Source organism: Oncorhynchus gorbuscha, linkage group LG19, assembly GCF_021184085.1.
Source record: "Oncorhynchus gorbuscha isolate QuinsamMale2020 ecotype Even-year linkage group LG19, OgorEven_v1.0, whole genome shotgun sequence".
Lineage (NCBI taxonomy): Eukaryota > Metazoa > Chordata > Actinopteri > Salmoniformes > Salmonidae > Oncorhynchus > Oncorhynchus gorbuscha.
In genome coordinates this window covers 36,812,800-36,831,560 of record NC_060191.1, presented here as the reverse complement: position 1 = coordinate 36,831,560, position 18,761 = coordinate 36,812,800, and the positions used below count along the sequence as shown (strand labels likewise).

General features: G+C 42.2%; 1 long non-coding RNA gene across 1 annotated transcript in view; it reads right to left on the bottom strand.

Moving 5' to 3' along the window:
• Nucleotides 1–3,076, bottom strand: part of LOC124006173 — a 30,257-nt gene extending 27,181 nt beyond the window's left edge. Inside the window, exon 1 of the long non-coding RNA XR_006833739.1 lies at nt 2,664–3,076. This is a non-coding gene — a long non-coding RNA (uncharacterized LOC124006173). The remainder of the gene's footprint in view (nt 1–2,663) is intronic.
• Nucleotides 3,077–18,761: the final 15,685 nt, after the last annotated feature.

The window sequence follows — 18,761 nt, the reverse complement described above, 5'->3', positions numbered from 1 at the left end:
GGTTGATTGTTTGTACGTTTGTTCAGAGTTCTATTGATTTATTAAATATATCACTATGAACACTTACCACGCTGCACATTGGTCTGATCCTTGCTACTCCTCTGAAGAAGAGGAATTCCGTTAAACTATGCCACCTCTACATGACTTGTACATCTCATTAAGACTCACCTCAAATGGTTTATTCTGTAAGTTATGCTTTTGTATTTCTGGGAAAAAATGTGTTTCCCCCCAAAAAGAAGACGGAGCTGTTTTGAAAAGTTAACTCCTCAAAATGAGACAAGGGCTCATTAACAAATGGTACTCAATATACAAAACAACATTTGAACAGGTATATATATATACACACACACACACACACACACACACACACACACACACACACACACACACACACACACACACACACACACACACACACACACACACACACACACACACACACACACACACACAGTAAAGACTAAATATAAAACAAATATTTTTAGATCAAAACATGAGCACTTCCTTTGACATTTTAATAGATTTCCCTTACAAATGTCACCAGCTTAATGTTCTAGGCCTGTCAGTAGTATATCAAGAGAACTGTCACCACACTTTGATCAGTGACATTTGATTTCCCTCTTATCCACTAACACACCATTTTACAACATGTGAACTTTAACCCTACGTGGTAAAACCAAGCCCCTATTAACTTCTTCCTCTTTGACCTTTACGTAAATGTACAGTAGAGTGTGATGGGGCTGATAAGTATTCTAGATGTAATCGTTCAACACCACAGAGCAGGGGTTCTGTTTCCATCGCCTCTGCTTTGTCTCCGTCTGGGGGCTTTCATGGCTAAAAATAACAGGTGGGGTTAACCGTTTCCACCCTCGAGCCTGGCTTCTTTTTTTTTTTAACACCAACATTTTCATACAGATCAAAGTGTTGATGGGGTTTATTTCTGACAGGCATGGCTTCAAAAAGAGATTCTATTCAAAAGATGGTCTGAATACTCAACTGAATATGGAACAGTAGGTCTGAAAGTATTCCGTTGTGAAGTCTAGTCACACATGCGGTACAATTTTACAGTGCAGTCCGACTTCTTTCTCCTCAAAGTATGCAACCGTTGGTGTAGGACATGCTTCTGGGTAATCAAAACATTGATCAACATAAGTCACCATTGGTGATGCCTTTTTGATTGTCTGCTATCTACACTTCAGATGAACTGTTAATGTAACGTACAACTTCTCAGGACCACATTTGCATGGCTGTGAAGTGATACTGAAAAGAATGTGATGCTGTAACGCAACTCATATAGTTGTACTGATAGAGCTCACCGCACCTTGTATTCTCAGTTTGAATATGACATTGCGTCTGTAAGAGCCTCAAAATAACGTCAAACCAACCTCCTAATGAGGCCCTTCAACTGAATGAATCTATAAAGTCACAAGAGGGCCACCATCATACTCTATCTACACTTTTGACTTTGTTTCAGTCACCAGTGAAGGGGCTACTCCGGGATGCTGGCAGAGTTGCAAATAAAAAGCCATGGCTCAGACTGGCCAATAAAAATAATAGATTAAGATGGGCAAAATAAAAGACACTGGACAGAGGAACCTTGCCTAGAAGGCCAGCATCCCAGAGTCGCCTATTCACTGTTTACGTTGAGACTGGTGTTTTGCAGGTACTATTTATTAATGAAGCTGCCAGTTGAGAACTTGTGAGGCATCTGTTTCTCAAACTAGACACTCTAATGTACTTGTCCTCTTGCTCGGTTGTGCACTGGGGCCTCCCACTCCTATTTCTATTCTGGTTAGAGCTAGTATGGGCTGTGCTGTGAAGGGAGTAGTACACAGCGTTGTACGAGATCTTCAGTTTCTTGGCAATTTCTCACATGGAATAGCCCTAATTTCTTAGAACAAGAATAGACTGATGAGTTTCAGAAGGAAGTTATTTGTTTCTGGCCATTTTGATCCTGTAATCGATCCCACAAATGCTGATGTTCCAGATACTCAACTAGTCTAAAGAAGGCCAGTTTTATTGCTTCTTTAAATCAGAACAACAGTTTTCAGCTGTGCTAACATAATAGCAAAAGGGTTTTCTAATGATCAATTAGCCTTTTAAATTTATAAACTTTGATTAGCGAACAGAGGAGTGATGGTGGCTGATAATGGGCCTCCGTACGCCTATGTAGATATTCCTGTACAAATCTGCCATTTCCAGTTACAATAGTCATTTACAACATTAACAAAGTATACACTGTATTTCTGATCAATTTGATGTTATTTAATGGACAAAAAAATAATATTTTCTTTAAGAAACAAGGACATTTCTATGTGGCCCCAAACTTTTGAACAGGTTTACTTGTGTCAATAGTCACCTTATTGCTATTCTAGTCATTCCTTAAGGTTTATTGAGAATCAAGAGGCAGTCATTTCACCTCTGCTACTTCAGGATCACTCATCCTTGCGATGTGTCTCAGACAGCCCACATACATAAGCATTTCAAACACAGAGAGCCCGTGTTTATTTTCTGTTTCAAAGAAATGGATGTCAGCTAATGTGACAGGCTTTTTAGCCAGGCCTAGGAACTTCTAAATGCCTTTGGTCATCCAATCCAAACACTGTTTAGATTGCCTTGAGGGTTAAAGTGCAGCGACAGCGCGAGAAATACGAATAACTCACCCAAGCAGTCAAAGCAAAAGGTTTTCACGAGACCCCTCTGAGTAGCCCCACCGCCCCTCTCAGTTCAGCCCTGGCTGTTGGTGTTGGATCAGGTTTTGTCGTTTCAGGTGGTGTGGCGCATTGTTTCCTGCGACGACTGCCAACGGAGCGGTAGACATGTGGTATTTTTAGCACCTGAGCTTCCTGAGGCCGGCCCATGGAGAGATGATCATGGGAAAACACTCACGTAAGACTCCTGACTACACAAATTCCAGGGACTTGGTTAATTATTTCGCCCCCAGTGAAATACTTCATTAGCTGAGCTCAAAAAGAGCCAGAGTGAAAAGAAGAGAGAGAGATGTCAGAGAGTAGGTCTGAGCAGTGTGATGTATTAAGTAGACCTGTTGGAACATCACAATGTCCAAACTCTCACACCAATATACAGCCGGACAACACGAGATGAGAGGAGTCACCAACAATTATAGTGACAATGTGGGTGATTTTAATGGCAGATTTCTCTCCCACGCAACCACAGGATATGGAAACCACACTCCTGAACATGAAAAAAAAATGTAAAGGGTGCTTGCTACAGGGGGGTCTGGCACGTTCCAATTGCGGAAGTGCTTTCATGTAACCTTAGCAGGCATAGTGAAAAGCACATAATATCAGCTGTCAACAAACATCCAGTAGTCTTTAGTCACGTGGGGTCGTCAACACATTTTATACATCTCAGGCCGACATTCGAAGCTATTTGATCTATTCTAACCACCACAGGTTTGTCGGGAATAATCCAACTGAATGAATGGTCTGCATGCCATAAATGTACAGCATATGACATTTACTTGAATGCCATAAATGTATAATATTTGACATTTACTTGACTTTGGGTTTAGATTAAATAAAATATCCTGCATTTTTGGAGCATTTCACCTGCCCAGTAATGCAACCCTAAAAACCGACACACAATCGAAGCTTATTGTAAAATAGACACAAATAACTTAATCGGAATTACACAAATTTCATTTTGTGTGCATTACACAATTTTCTTTATTTTTCCTTTCTTTGTTTCTTTCACTTTTATTTAATCAGGTCGGCTAGTTGAGAACAAGTTCTCATATACAACTGCGACCTGGCCAAGATAAAGCAAAGCAGTTTGACACGTACAAAAACACAGAGTTACACATGGAATAAACAAACATACAATCAATAATAGAGTAGAAAAAGCATATATACAGTGTGTGCAAAGGAGGTAAGATAAGGGAGGTAAGGCAATAAATAGGCCACGGTGGCGAAATAATTACAATATAGCAATTAAACCCTGGAGTGATAGATGTGAAGAAGATGAATGTGCAAGTAGAGATAATGGGGAGCAAAGTAGCAAGATAAATAAAACAATACAGTTTGGGGATGAGGTAGTTGGATGGGCTAATTACAGATGGGATATGTACAGGTGCAGTGATCTGTGAGATGCTCTGACAGCTGGTGCTTCACGTTAGTGAGGGAGATATGAGTGTACAGCTTCAGTGATTTTTGCAGTTTGTTCCAGTCATAGACAGCAGAGAAGTGGAAGGGAAAGGCGGCCAAAGGAGGAATTGGCTTTGGGGGTGACCAGTGAAATGTACCTGCTGTAGCGCGTGCTACGGGTGGGTGCTGCTATGGTGACCAGTGAGCTGAGATAAAGCGGGGCTTTACCTAGCAAAGACTTGTAGATGACCTGGAGCCAGTGGGTTTGGCGACAAGTATGAAGCGAGGGCCAGCCAATGAGAGTGTACAGGTCGCAGTGGTGGGTTATATATAGGGCTTTGGTGACAAAACAGATGGCACTGTGATAGACTGCATCCAATTTTTTGAGTAGAGTGTTGGAGGCTATTCTGTAAATGACATTGCTGAAATCGAGGATGGGTAGCATGATCAGTTTTACGAGGGTATGTTTGGCAGCATGAGTGAAGGATGCTTTGTTGCGAAATAGGAAGCTGATTCTAGATTTAATTTTGGATTGGAGATGCTTAATGTGAGTCTGGAAGGAGAGTTTACAGTCTAACCAGACACCTAGGTATTTGTAGTTGTCCAACGCATTCGTGTACATTACACAAATTAGCTAGGCTAACTAGGTGGCTAATGTTAGGGTTAGGGTTAGGTAACATGCTACAATAGCTAAGTAGTTAAGGGGTTAAGGTTATCGTTTCTGTCTTAATTAACCTACTGTCTTCATCTGTGATTGAATTTGACTGTATACAGAATCATGTACTGCACACGAAAATACACTTCAGTTTGCATTCAGACTGTTTAATATGGCTGAAAAGTGGCAGGAACCTGCCTGTTGTACAAAACCTGTGCAGTTGTACAAGAGGAAGACACATAATATGTCTCTGCTGAGCCACAAACATGAGGCTCCAACCTCTGAACTGAGGGGATACTCTGAGTGGTGCAAACATAAAAACGTTTCAGATACTCTTGGTTTCACTGATGAAATCTTTGCGTGTGTGACCATTTTGCAGTCAGTGTATAGGTTACTGCCAAGTCAAACCTGTATTTAAGTCCCCTGTGTTCATCATTATCCTGGGGGGAGAGTGAATCTACATAATTCTCACAGCTTGAGTCACACTCGCGTCACACTACTTTCTGACTGCTTCCCGGCAGGGCAGTGGGAGTGTGGGGAGGAGTGTGGTTATCCCTAAGATGACTTCAGATGATTCAGGTTCAGACATCTGTAGACATCCTTGATTTCTGGAAAAAATCTTTGGTTGTGTTTCAGATCATTCTATATCTACAGTGCTGGTGGACAGACCCAAAACAACAATATTTGTCACTGTCACAATACCTATGGAGGTCAATGTAAGCGCAACAAGTCCGTAAGCTTTAATGATCGATTGGCTTGATGAGTTATGATCCTCTGTGATCTTCATGTTTGTAGAATGCCGTTCAATGACATGTTGCCATGTCTGTAAGGGCGGTCATGGCCTTTACAGTCTTGCCCAATCTTGTAATTTCTGTCAAGGGTAGCCTGTTTATCAAATCAAGCAACTTCAACTGGACATAATGTATAGGATCAGTTTACGCTCCCTAAATCCTAACATTGCATGTAGCCCCTAACACAGTGTTTGGGGTAAAGTTGTTCTATACCAACTTGCTTCAAATCCATTGTAATAGAGATACATTGAGAAGAGGAAGTGCAAAGGGTCTCTTCTATTGTGATGCCACCTGGTGGAGAACGCAGTCAAAGTCCAACACTGGTCTGTGAATCAGCATGCTGGTGATGTGCAGTTCGCAAAATAATTTGTTCTTTTTACTGACTCGAGAGTCGTTATTTGTTTTTCGGAGTGACTCGTTCACTTTTGTCGTTCATTTGACCTTCTAGTGCTGGCCACTGAGTCCTACAGCAGGAAAATAGGTCATGGGCATAGAGAAGAACTCATTTAATAATTGATCTCATGGTGCAAGAATGACTGCAATTAATTGATTGTTGAATGTTACGATGGACACAGCTTTGTAGAATCAAATCATATGTACAGCCTCTGCTTGGGGGGGGTAGATCAGCTTTAATATTACAGATAGATTGTGGCTTCCATCAATGTAATTGTTGGCATCATTTATAATTCCCCATATATAAAAATATGTATATATATATTATATATATATATATTAATATATTTTTCTTTATTATTTTCGCCTAACCCTACCATTCCTCCCCTAATTGGAGTAAACTAATGGACAACAACACTTAGGCTTTTACTTCCAGTTTACACACAATATATACATTTTATGGACACTATCTTTTACAATAGCTATCTTTTGTTTGTCTTTAGTCCCATCCTTCAGCTCCACTCAACCCCTCGCATCTATCTCTGAACACCTTCTGGAGTTACCGCAAGTCGCAAAGAACACAGGAGCTGCCTCCACTATTCCAGCACGATTTCAACTTTCTAAACTTGATCAGATCACATATGCTTAGTCTAACACAGTGACAACTGAAAAGTAGCAAAAACATTTGAATCCAATCAACTAAAAATATAGTCCAAACAACATCATCTATAATGTGGCTGTCAATGGTTCTGATTTGTGTGTGTGTGTGTGTGTGTGTGTGTGTGTGTGTGTGTGTGTGTTGTGTGTGTTTGCGTGCGTTCGTACAAGTAGAAGAAAAACATACTCACAACACTTGTAGAGACATGCCAATGCCATCCTCCTCTCTTTCATGTTGACAAAATGGTCTATGACTTTATTTTTGGTTTTCTATTGCTACCTGGCTAAAAAGCTTGCTCGCTAGCCTAACTTCCTTTCATGGGCAACGTTAGCTAGTTAACGTTTGCCTCCTACATCTAGCTCCGTATTGAACTCCTATCCTCTCAGTTCAGAGGCACAATATATGAATTTATGGTAGGATCAGAATCGCTGTTATATTCACTAACTAAAACGAAATCCCGATTTCCATTCGTGGCCAATTTAGGAAAAGGCCAATTTTCGCGAGCTAGCAACCAGAGGACAACAACGCAACGAGATGCAACGGAAAGTCGTTTCTGTCAATTACATTATTCTCTCTTGATAGGATAGGAGTGAAGCCAAATCCAAACTGGCTTCCCTTGACACGTTTGTTGTGGTGCGTCAGGAGCTATCTCAGTTTAGCTCAACAATAATTTGGCTATTATTTTATGCTTTTTTTTTATCAAGGGAGGCCAAAGGCTCGCTGGCTTCCCCACTGGCGGCAACAATGTCATATTATTTTTGACCAGACAGAGTCAGATAGATGGCCTACTCATACAGAGACAGAGGGCAGGGGGTTTCACTTGCTTCGATGCTTTCTCGGTGAGATACATTCAGCCTCTTGCAAATTGAAGGAAAATTATGAAAATACAGAGACAAGATAAATTATTGTATTTGTTTTTTTTCTTTTACAAGTTTACGTCTAAATAGTCTAAATCACAAATGACGGCTCCAACATTCTCCTATAATGAACGAGAGGCTCTTATAGACCAGACTCATGAGTTTTCAGTTCATTGTTTGCCGGTAGGAAGACCTGCCTGCTCTGGGCATTGCTGACTCAAATGAACAACATTTTTCAAACGATTCATTCTTTGGACTGAACGAGTCGAAAAGATCAGAGTCAGTAAAAAGAGCCAAACTTCCTTCACTACATACATGGTAAATCCAATGGTAAATCTTGTTCCCACTCCAGTCAGTACAGGTTTTGTCTTCATCCTAATTATCATAACACTTCAAATGTGATTCTTATATAGAAATAAACCATCAGAATGTGTTGCCCACCAACTCACTTGCACCATCATTGTGTGTGATGACTTGGCTTTTTGTGAGATATTCTAGTTATTTCTGTAAGACCACATGTAGCATAAAGGAACTAATGGAAAGTTTTCTAGCATATGAGGAAACACAACCAGATGAACCAGTACCTGATAATTCCACTTTATGTAAAAAAAAACAGCATGATGTCCCCTGGTTACCTAAGAACTCAGTGTATCACAGTATATATCACTTCCCCTGCCCACAGAGATGTTCTCTGAGAGCCAAATCACATTTTGAATATAATGCACACTCCTCCAGGAACCTCGGTTTCCCTGTAAACCAGAGATATTGGGCTGGGAAGTATTGTGCCACCTCTGCAATATTGTGTAATCCCCTTCCATTATCAGATGTGGATTCTTGTTTTTTCAGTATACTTTTTGATCACACATTTCACGTAAACTAGCACTTGGGAAGTGTGCCACTATTGCACCGATGTGCTGTAGGTTTTACACAGATGCAATGTTTTGGGGAGTGGGGTTGCGGGTGGAGAAAGAGGTAGAGCTGTTGACCAGTGTATCATTAGGAAGCATCACAGTCTTCCTCCCAGAACATATTATATAGCTTTATGAATCTCCCAGAGCAAAGTTGAGATTTTATTTGTGTCCCAATATTAGGTTGTGTACAGTTTGACATGTTTTCCCAAGCAACCATAATATCTCTTTTGAGGATGTCACTGCAATGAGACAGCCACAGGACACAGCATGTATGGCAAAACCTCCACTGGTTATTCCCTTTTGTTGCAGTGGATGGCCTGCAATAACCTCTGTGGTGACTGATGGCCTGGATGTAACGGCATTCATTAGAAGGTGAAGACCAAGGTCCAGCGTGGTACGTGTTCATATTATTTAGTCTGACTGAACACTGAATACAAAATAACAAAAAGAATAGCCGAAACAGTTCTGACAGGTGCAACAAGCACTAAACAGAAAATTACCACTGACAACTAACAGTGGAAAAAACAGGCTACCCAAGTATGGTTCTCAATTAGAGATAACGAAAGACAGCTGTCCATGATTGAGAACCATACCTGGCCAAAACATAAAAATACACAACCTAGACATACAAACATAGAATACAATTCCCACCCACATCACACCCTGACCAAACAAAAAATAGAAACATACAAAGCAATCTAGGGTCAGGGCGTGACAGTCCCCCCCTAAAGGTGCGGACTCCGGCCGCAAAACCTGAACCTATAGGGGAGGTTCTGGGTGAGCATTATCCACGGTGGCGGTTCTGCTGAGGGACGTGGACCCCGCTCCACTTCTGGCTCGGCCCACTTTAGTAATGGCTCTGGAGCGGGAAACCTCACCGCCGACCCCGAACTAGAGGACGCCACTGGACTGATGGTCGAGTCTGGAGTGAGTGGCAGCTACGGACTGACGGGCGGCTCTGGCAGCTCCGGACTGACGGGCGGCTCTGGCAGCTCCTGACTGACGGGCGGCTCTGGCAGCTCCGGACTGACGGGCGGCTCAGGCAGCTCCGGACTGACGGGAGACTCTGGCAGCTCCGGACTGGAGGGAGAACCTGGAGGAGGAGACGGAGAGACAGCCTGGTACGTGGGGCTGCCACAGGGCCCACCAGGCTGGGGAGACCTACAGGAGGCCTGGTGCGTGGAGGAGGCACCGGATGGACCGGGCTGTGGGAAGGCACTGGAGTTCTGGTGCGCAGCCTGGGCACCACTCCTCCAGGCTGGATGACCACTTTAGGCCAGACCCTCCAGAGTGCAGGCACAGGTCGAACCGGGCTGTGGGAGAGCACTGGAGATCTGGTGCATACCACTCGTACCTCTCCCTTAGGCTCAATGCCCACATTCGCCCGGCACGGGCAGAGCGCAGGCATAGGGCGAACTGCACCCTCCTGCCGGCGCAGGATACCTGGACCGAAACGACGTACTGGTGACCAAACGGGCTGAGCTGGCACAATCCGCCCTGGCTGGATGCCCACTCTCGCATGGCACTTGCGGGGGGCTGGCATATAGCCCTCTGGGCTATGAGCGCGCACTGGCGACACCGTGCACTTCATCGCATAACACGGTGTCTGACCAGTACCACGCTGCTTCCGGTAAGCACAGGGAGTTGGCTCAGGTCTCTTGCCTGACTCCGCCAATCTCCCCGTGTGCCCCCCCAAATTATTTTGGGGGGCTGCCTCTCGTGCCTGTTGCGCTGCCGTGCTAACTCCTCGTAGTGTTGCTGCTCAGCCTTAGCTGCCTCCAGTTCCTCCTGCGTACGGCGATACTCCCCAGCCTGTGCCCAGGGTCCCTTGCCTTCCAGTATCTCCTCCCATGTCCATTTCTCCAGGTAGCGCTGCTCCTCCTTACCACACTGCTTGGTCCTTTGGTGGTGGTGGTTCTGTAACGGCATTCATTAGAAGAAGGTGAAGACCAAGGTCCAGCGTGGTACGTGTTCATATTATTTATTCTGACTGAACACTGAATACAAAATAACAAAAAGAATAGCCAAAACAGTTCTGACAGGTGCAACAAACACTAAACAGAAAATAACCACCCACAACTAAGTATGGTTCTCAATCAGAGACAACGAAAGACAGCTGTCCCTGATTGAGAACCATACCCGGCCAAAACATAGAAATACACAACCTAGACATACAAACATAGAATGCCCACCCACATCACACCCTGACTAAACAAAAAATAGAAACACACAACACAATCTACGGTCAGGGCGTGACACTGGGCTGATTTCCTCAAACCCTCCCTGGCTCCAGACAGTGTCTCTCTGATGTTACCCGGCAGACGGGCACAAGGAGGCGACAGGTTCTCTCTGCCTCTGCTTCTGTGATTCCTTAGTCACATGTTTTTCACAGGACTTCCCAACTCAGAAGCAGAGTCAGTAAGGGTTGCAAATGATGACTACAGAGTTTCCTGAATGCGTGTGAATGAGTGTATTGGTGTAGGTATATTTGCATGCGAGTATGTAGACTGAAATGTTCTGCTATGCCTTTATTTCCCACCAGTGAGTGACACCATTTACCATACATTGCTGCCCACATTTCCCACAACCTTAACAGAAGTAAGTACATTGACTAGAGAGCTACATAGTTTCTTCATGTCTTTTGTCATTTACAACTTGCTTTATTCCAGTCCTCAACCCCATGGAACAGTCTTTTTAGAGTTTCCATATTGGAATACAGGATCATTTATTACACCAATTAAATGTGGAATGGAGAGATGTAATTGATACACTTGGTATCATCATCTACCTCAGTAATATTGACATTAAAACCTATACATGCTGAGGAAATTAGCAGCCGTGCCAGTAACTGTGCCGTCATGTAAACAGTTCTGCTTCGATTGGAAATGTTTTATCGTGTCACACGTTACCTCCTCGAACACTGTTGAAGACGTGAGAGGCGTGTTGTTGTGAGAGGTGTGTGTCACAGTGGAAAACGTAGCTTCCAGGAAACACCACGTTCACAGACAGAAACCGTCACGTGTGTATCCAAATATATCATGTTTCACTGCGATTCACCACCTCGAGATGGTTTCGTTCTGGTCGGAAGCACACAGAGATACAGGCGCACATACACACAATCACAACAAAACATCCCAAACGAGACATTCAGTAAGCAAAAGAGAAGTGAGAAAAGTAACCGAGCCCATATCCTGTAACAGGCCAGATAATCATCTTGAAACTATGACGATACAATATTGTAAATTCTCTCCCATGAATCAAGTGTTACTAACCTACAGTACAAGCAACTAACAAAATATAACTAAATTAAAATGTGTACAAACGTGTATTCATTTAACGCTGGCATTGGGGAGCGATTCTATATCGGAAAGTTAAACATTATTCAATATGTTTTATTTGGATTGCACAGTGTCTTTTCCCTCCAATGTGAACTCCTATCCACTGAGACTTGTTTTGTCGTTCTTCCAGAAATGTACTGTGTGATGCAGGTACCAGAACATAATTCTATGAGGCTGAGTCATGTTTTGGATTGTGAACTATACAAATGGGGTTGGAATAACATTTATAACATTGTCCAAAGCAGTGTAATTACAATGTATCGTGATTCAAAATCAAATCAAAGTTTATTAGTTGTGTACACAGATTTGCACATTTTATCGCAGATGCAGTGAAATGTTTGTGTATCTAGCTCCAACAGTTCAGTAATATCTAGCAATACAAAACAATTCACACATAATCCAACATATAAAATGGTAATACATTAATAAATATCAGAATGATCAATGTCATCATCCGAAATATTTGTATATATATATATATGGTACCAGTCAAAAATTCTGGACACACCTACTCATTCAAGGGTTTTTCTTTATTTTTTACTATTTTTACTATAATAGTGATATCATCAAAACTATGAAATAACACATATGGAACCATGTAGTAACCAAAACAGTGTTAAACAAATAAACATTTGTTAGATTTTTGATTCTTCAATGTAGCCACCCTTTGCCTTAATGACAGCTTTGCACACTTGGCATTCTCTCAACCAGCTTCACCTGGAATGCTTTTTCAACAGCCTTGAAGGAGTCCTGATATATGCTGAACACTTGATGACTGCTTTAATTTAATTAGTCACATGCGCCGAATACAACAGGTAGACCTTACAGTGAAATGCTTACTTACAAACCAATGATGCAGTTTTAAGAAAATACCTATAAAAAAAAGTTTAAAAAAGAAAGAGATAAGAAAAACAAATAATTAAAGAGCAGCAGTAAATAACAATAGCGGGGCTATATACAAGGGGTACCGGTGCAGAGTCAATTTGTCAATGAGTGGGGGCACCGGTGGCGAGGTATTTGAGATAAATATGTACATGCAGGTAGGGTTGTTAAAGTGGCTATGCATAGGTAATAACAGAGAGTAGCAGCAGCGTAGGGGAGGGGGGGGTGCAAATAGTCTGGGCAGCCATTTGATTAGCTGTTCAGGAGTCAGAAGTTTATGGCTTGGGGGTAGAAGCTGTTTAGAAGCCTCTTGGCCCTGGTGATGTACTGGGCCGTACGCACTACCCTCTGTAGTGCCTTGTGGTCGGAGGCTGAGCAGTTGCCATACGTCAGGATGCTCTCGATGGTGTATCTGTAAAATATTTTCAGTCTCCTGAGGGGGACCATGTCAATTTGGTTGAGGTCGGGTGATTGTGGAGGCCTAGTCATCTGATGCAGCACTCCATCACACTCCTTCTTGGTCAAATAACCCTTATACAGCCTGGAGGTGTGTTGGGTCATTGTCCTGTTGAAAAACAAATGATAGTCCCACTAAGCGCAAACCAGATGGGATGGCATATCATTGCAGAATGCTGTGGTAGCCATGCTGGTTAAGTTAGACTTGACTTCTAAATAAATCACAGACAGTGTCACCAGCAAAGCACAAGCACACCGTCACACTTCCTTCTCCATGCTTCACGTTGGTAACCCCACATGCAGAGATCATCCATTCACCTACTCTGCGACTCACAAAGACATGGCAGTTGTAACAAAAAATCTCAAATTTGGACTCCTCAGACCAATGGACAGATTTCCACTGGTCTAATGTTCATTGCTCGTGTTTCTTGGCCCAAGCACATCTCTTCTTATTATTGGTGTCCTTTAGTAGTGGTTTCTTTGCAGCAATTTGACCACGAAGGCCTGATTCACGCATTCTCCACTGAACAGTTGTGGTTGAGATGTGTCTTTTGCTTGAACTCTGAAGCATTTATTTGGGCTGACATTTCTGAGGCTGGTAACTCTAATGAACTTACCTTCTGCAGCAGAGGTAACTCTGGGACTTCCTTTCCTGTGGCGGTTTCATGAGAGTTTCATGAGAGTTTCATAATAGCGCTTGATTGTTTTTGCAACTGTATTGACTGACATTCACGTCTTGAAGTAATGATGGATTGTTGTTTCTCCTTGCTTATTTGAGCTGTTCTTGCCATAATATGGACTTGGTCTTTTATAAAACAGGACTATCTTCTGTATACCAACCCTACCTTGCCACAACACATCTGATTGGCTCAAATGCATTAAGAAGGAAAGACATTCCACAAATGAACTTTTAACAAGGCACATCTGTTAATTGAAATGCATGAAGCTGGTTGAGAGAATGCCAACAGTGTGCAAAGCTGTCATCAAGGCAAAGGGTGGCTACTTTGAAGAACCTTAAATATAAAATATTTTTTGACATGTTTAACCCTTTTTTGACATGATTCCTTATGTGCTCTTAAATAGTTTTGATGTCTGCCGTTGTATGAGTGGGTGTGTCCATCTTTTGACTGGTACTGTATATCAATCAAATCTATTTATAAAGCCCTTCTTACATCAGCTGATGTCACAAAGTGCTGGACAGAAACTCAGCCTAAAACCCCAAACAGCAAGCAATGCAGGTGTGGAAGCACGGTGGCTTAAAAAACTCCCTTGAAAGGCCAGAACCTAGGAAGAAGCCAAGAGAGGAACCAGGCTGTGAGAGGTGGCCAGTCCTCTTCTGGCTGTGCCGGGTAGACATTATAATAGAACATGGCCAAGATGTTCAAATGTTCATAGATGACCAGCAGGGTCAAATAATAAGAATCACAGTGGTTGTCAAGGGTGCAACAGGTCAGCAACTCAGGAGTAAATGTCAGTTGGCTTTTGATAGCCGATCAGAGTTGAAAACAGTAGGTCTGGGACAGGTAGCACGTATATACAGTACATTCAGAAAGTAATCAGACCCCTTGACTTTTTCCACATTTTGTTACGTTACAGCCTTATTTAAAAACATTCCTCATCAATCTACATACAATACCCCGAATGACTAAGTGAAAACAGACATTTTTCACCTTAGCCAAATACATTTAAACTCAGTTTTCACAATTCCTGTCATTTAATCCAAGTAAAATGTCCCTGTTTTAGGTAAGTTAGAACTCCACTTTATTTTAAGAATGTGAAATGTCAGAATAATATTAGAGAGTATGATTTATTTCAGCTTTTATTTCTTTCATCACATTCCCAGTGGGTTAGAAGTTTACATACACTAAATTAGTATTTGGTTGCATTGCCTTTAAATTGTTTAACTTGGGTCAAACGTTTTGGGTAGCCTTCCACAAGCTTCCCACTATAAGTTGGGTGAATTTTGTCCCATTCCCCCTGACAGAGCTGGTGTAACTGAGTCAGGTTTGTAGGCCTCTTTGCTCGCACATGCTCTTTCAGTTATGCCCACACATTTTCGATAGGATTGAGGTCAGGGCTTTGTGATGGCCACTCCAATACCTTGACTTTGTTGTCCTTAAGCCATTTTGCCACAACTTTGGAAGTATGCTTGGCGTCATTGTCCATTTGGAAGACCCATTTGTGACCAAGCTTTAACTTCCTGACTGATTTCTTGAGATGTTGCTTCAATATATCCACATAATTTTCCTCCCTCATGTTGCCATCTATTTTGTGAAGTGTACCAGTCCCTACAGCAGCAAAGCACCCCCACAACATGATGCTGCCACCCCCATGCTTCAGAGTTGGGATGGTGTTCCTTGGCTTGCAAGCATCCCCATTTTTCCTCAAAACATAACACTTGTCATTATGGCCAAACAATTCTATTTTTGGTTCATCAGACCAGAGGACATTTATCCAAAAAGTACGATCTTAGACCCCATTGTGCAGTTGCAAACTTTTCTATGGCAGTTTTGGAGCTACTTTCTGAGCGACCTTTCAGGTTATGGCGACATAGGACTCATTTTACTGTGGATATAGATACTTTTGTACCTGTTTCCTCCAGCATCTTCACAAGGTCCTTTGCTGTTGTTCTGTGATTGATTTGCACTTTTCACACCAAAGTACATTCATCTCTAGGAGACAGAACGCATCTCCTTCCTGAGCGGTATGACGGCTACGTGGTCCCATGGTGTTTATACTTGCGTACTATTGTTTGTACAGATGAACGTGGTACCTTCAGGCATTTGGAAATTGCTACCAAGGATGAACCAGACTTGTGGAGGTCTACAAATTGTTTTGACGTCTTGGCTGATTTCTTTTGATTTTCCCATGATGTCAAGCAAAGAGGCACTGAGTTTGAAGGTAGGCCTTGAAATACATCCACAGGTCCACCTCCAATTGACTCAAATGATGTCAATTAGCCAATCAGAAGCTTCTAAAGCCATGACATCATTTTCTGGAATTTTTGAAGCTGTTTAAAGGCACAGCCAATTTAGTGTATGTAAACGTTTGACCTACTGGAATTGTGATACAGTGAATTATAAGTGAAATAATCTGTCTGTAAACAATTGTTGGAAAAATGACTTTGTCATGCACAAAGTAGATGTCCAAAACCGACATGCCAAAACCATAGTTTGTAAACAAGAAATTTGTGGAGTGGTTGAAAAACTAGTTTTAATGAATCCAACCTAAGTGTATCTAAACTTCTGACTTCAACTGTATATCCTGTTTCCCTTGATCATCCTTTAAATGTTCCTACAACTTGATTGGAGTTCACCAGTCATTATTTCAATTGATTGGACATGATTTGAAAAGGCACACACCTGTCTGTATAAGGTCCCACAGGTGACAGTGCATGTCAGAGAAAAAACCACGCCATGAGTTTGAAGGAATTGTCCGTAGAGCTCAAAGACAGGATTGTGTCAAGGCACAGATCTGGGGAAGGGTACCAAAACATTTCTGCAGCATTGAAGGTCCCAAAGAACACAGTGGCCTCCATCATTCTTAAATGGAAGAAGTTTGAAACCACCAAGACTCTTCCTAGAGCTGGCTGTCCAGCCAAACTGAGCAACCGGGGGAGAAGGGCCTTGGGCAGGGAGGTGACCAAGAATCTGATGGTCACTCTGACAGAGCTCCAGAGATCCTCTTTGGAGATGGGAGAACCTTTCGGGAGGACAACCATCTCCGCAGCATTCCACCAATCAGGCCATTTATGGTAGAGTGGCCAGAGGGAAGGCACTCCTCATCAAAGGCACATGAGTTTGGAGTTTACCAAAAGGCACCTAAACTCTCAGACCTTGACAAACAGGATTCTCTGGTCTGATTAATCCAGATTGAACTCTTTACCCTGAATGCCAAGTGTCACGTCTGGAGGAAACCTGGCACCATCCCTATGATGAAGCATTGGTGTGGCAGCATCTTGCAGTGGGGATGTTTTTCTGCGGCAGGGACTGGGAGACTAGTCAGGATCGAAGAAAATATGAATGGAGCAAAGTACAGAGAGATCCTTCATGAAAACCTGCTCCAGAGCGCTCAGGACCTCAGACTGGGGTTAAGGTTCACATTCCGACAGGACAACGACCCTAAGAACACAGCCAAGATAACATAAGGCTTTGGGAGAAGTCTCTGAATGTCCTTGAGTGGCCCAGCCGGAAATTAGCTGTGCAGCGATACTCCCCATCAAACCTGACAGAGCTTGAGAGGATCTGCAGAGAAGAATGGGAGAAACTCCTCAAATACAGGCGTGTCAAGCTTTTGGCGTGTAATCGCTGTCAAAGGTGCATCAAAAAAGTACTGATTAAAGGGTCTGAATAGTTGTGTAAATGTCATATTTCTACTTTTTTATATATATAAATTTGCAAACATTTCTAAAAAAAACGTTTTTACTTTGTCAGTATGGGCTATTGTGTGTAAATTGATGAGTATTTCATACATTTTCGAATAAGGCTGTAATGTAACTAAATGTGGAAAAAGTAATGGGGTCTGAATACTTTCCGAAGAAATTGTATACAGATGTGATCATTATCTCTTCTCTGTTTATCAAAGACCAAACAGTAGATGGCAGTAATGCACCTCAGAGAGAGAGAGGGAACGTGAGAGAGAAGTGAAGAGGAGAGGAGAGAGGAAGAGGTGGATAGCTGGAGATAAGTTAGGTTAGGAGAGCATGTCAACATATGGAGAGAGATGGAATGAAAGAGTGAGATGAGAGAGATGTACGGCTGTACAGTGTAGGGTAGGGATATTGAGATGTGGGAAGCAGCTGAGACACTCATGGTGGTTATGTTTGAAGTTTGTGCTCCATGTATGGTTTAATAGGTGTCCAATCAGCCAGCATGATATCTATTCAAAGTTAAATTATTGTGGATGGATTCTATCTACTTATCTATTCACTTTCAGCTGGGGCCTCTAGATAGATGGGCATTTTGAGGACAAATACACTTAATGAGACAATAGCTAGTGCTTGACTTGTACTAAAATAAGTGCCGGTACTCATTTTGCGTGCCAGTACTGTTTTAACATTAGGTGCAGGAGCTCCACAAGACTTGTTTAGCTAATATTCTATAAGAGGAACAGGTGCTCAACAAGACTTTTTAGCTAATATTCTATAAGAGGAACAGGTGCTCAACAATACTTTTTAGCTAATGTTCTATAAGAGGAACAGGACCTCAAGCAGTAAAAAAAAAAAAAAAAAAAAAAAAAAGGTGAGGTGCCGGTACTGCCCAAGTCAAGCACCGACAGTAGCAACTCTTACTTGCATTTGAGTAGGAATACAATAGCTTTTTGTTATTGCAATAACGAATAGAATATGTACAGTACCAGTCAAATATTTGGACACACCTACTCATTCAAGGCTTTATTATTACTCTTTTCTACATTGTAAAAGAAGTCTTAAACAAATCAAAATGTGTTTTAGATTTTAGATTCTTCAAAGCAGCCACCCTTTTTCCTTGATGACAGGTTTGCACACTCTTGGCATTCCCTCAATCAGCTTCACCTGGAACAGTCTTGAAGGAGTTGTCACATATGCTGAGCATTTGTTGGCTGCTTTTCCTTCACTCTGCGGTCCAACCCATCCCAAACCATCTCAATTTGGTTGAGGTTGGGTGATTGTGGAGGCCATGTCATCTGATGCAGCAATCCATCACTCTCCTTCTTTGTCAAATAGCCCTCACAAA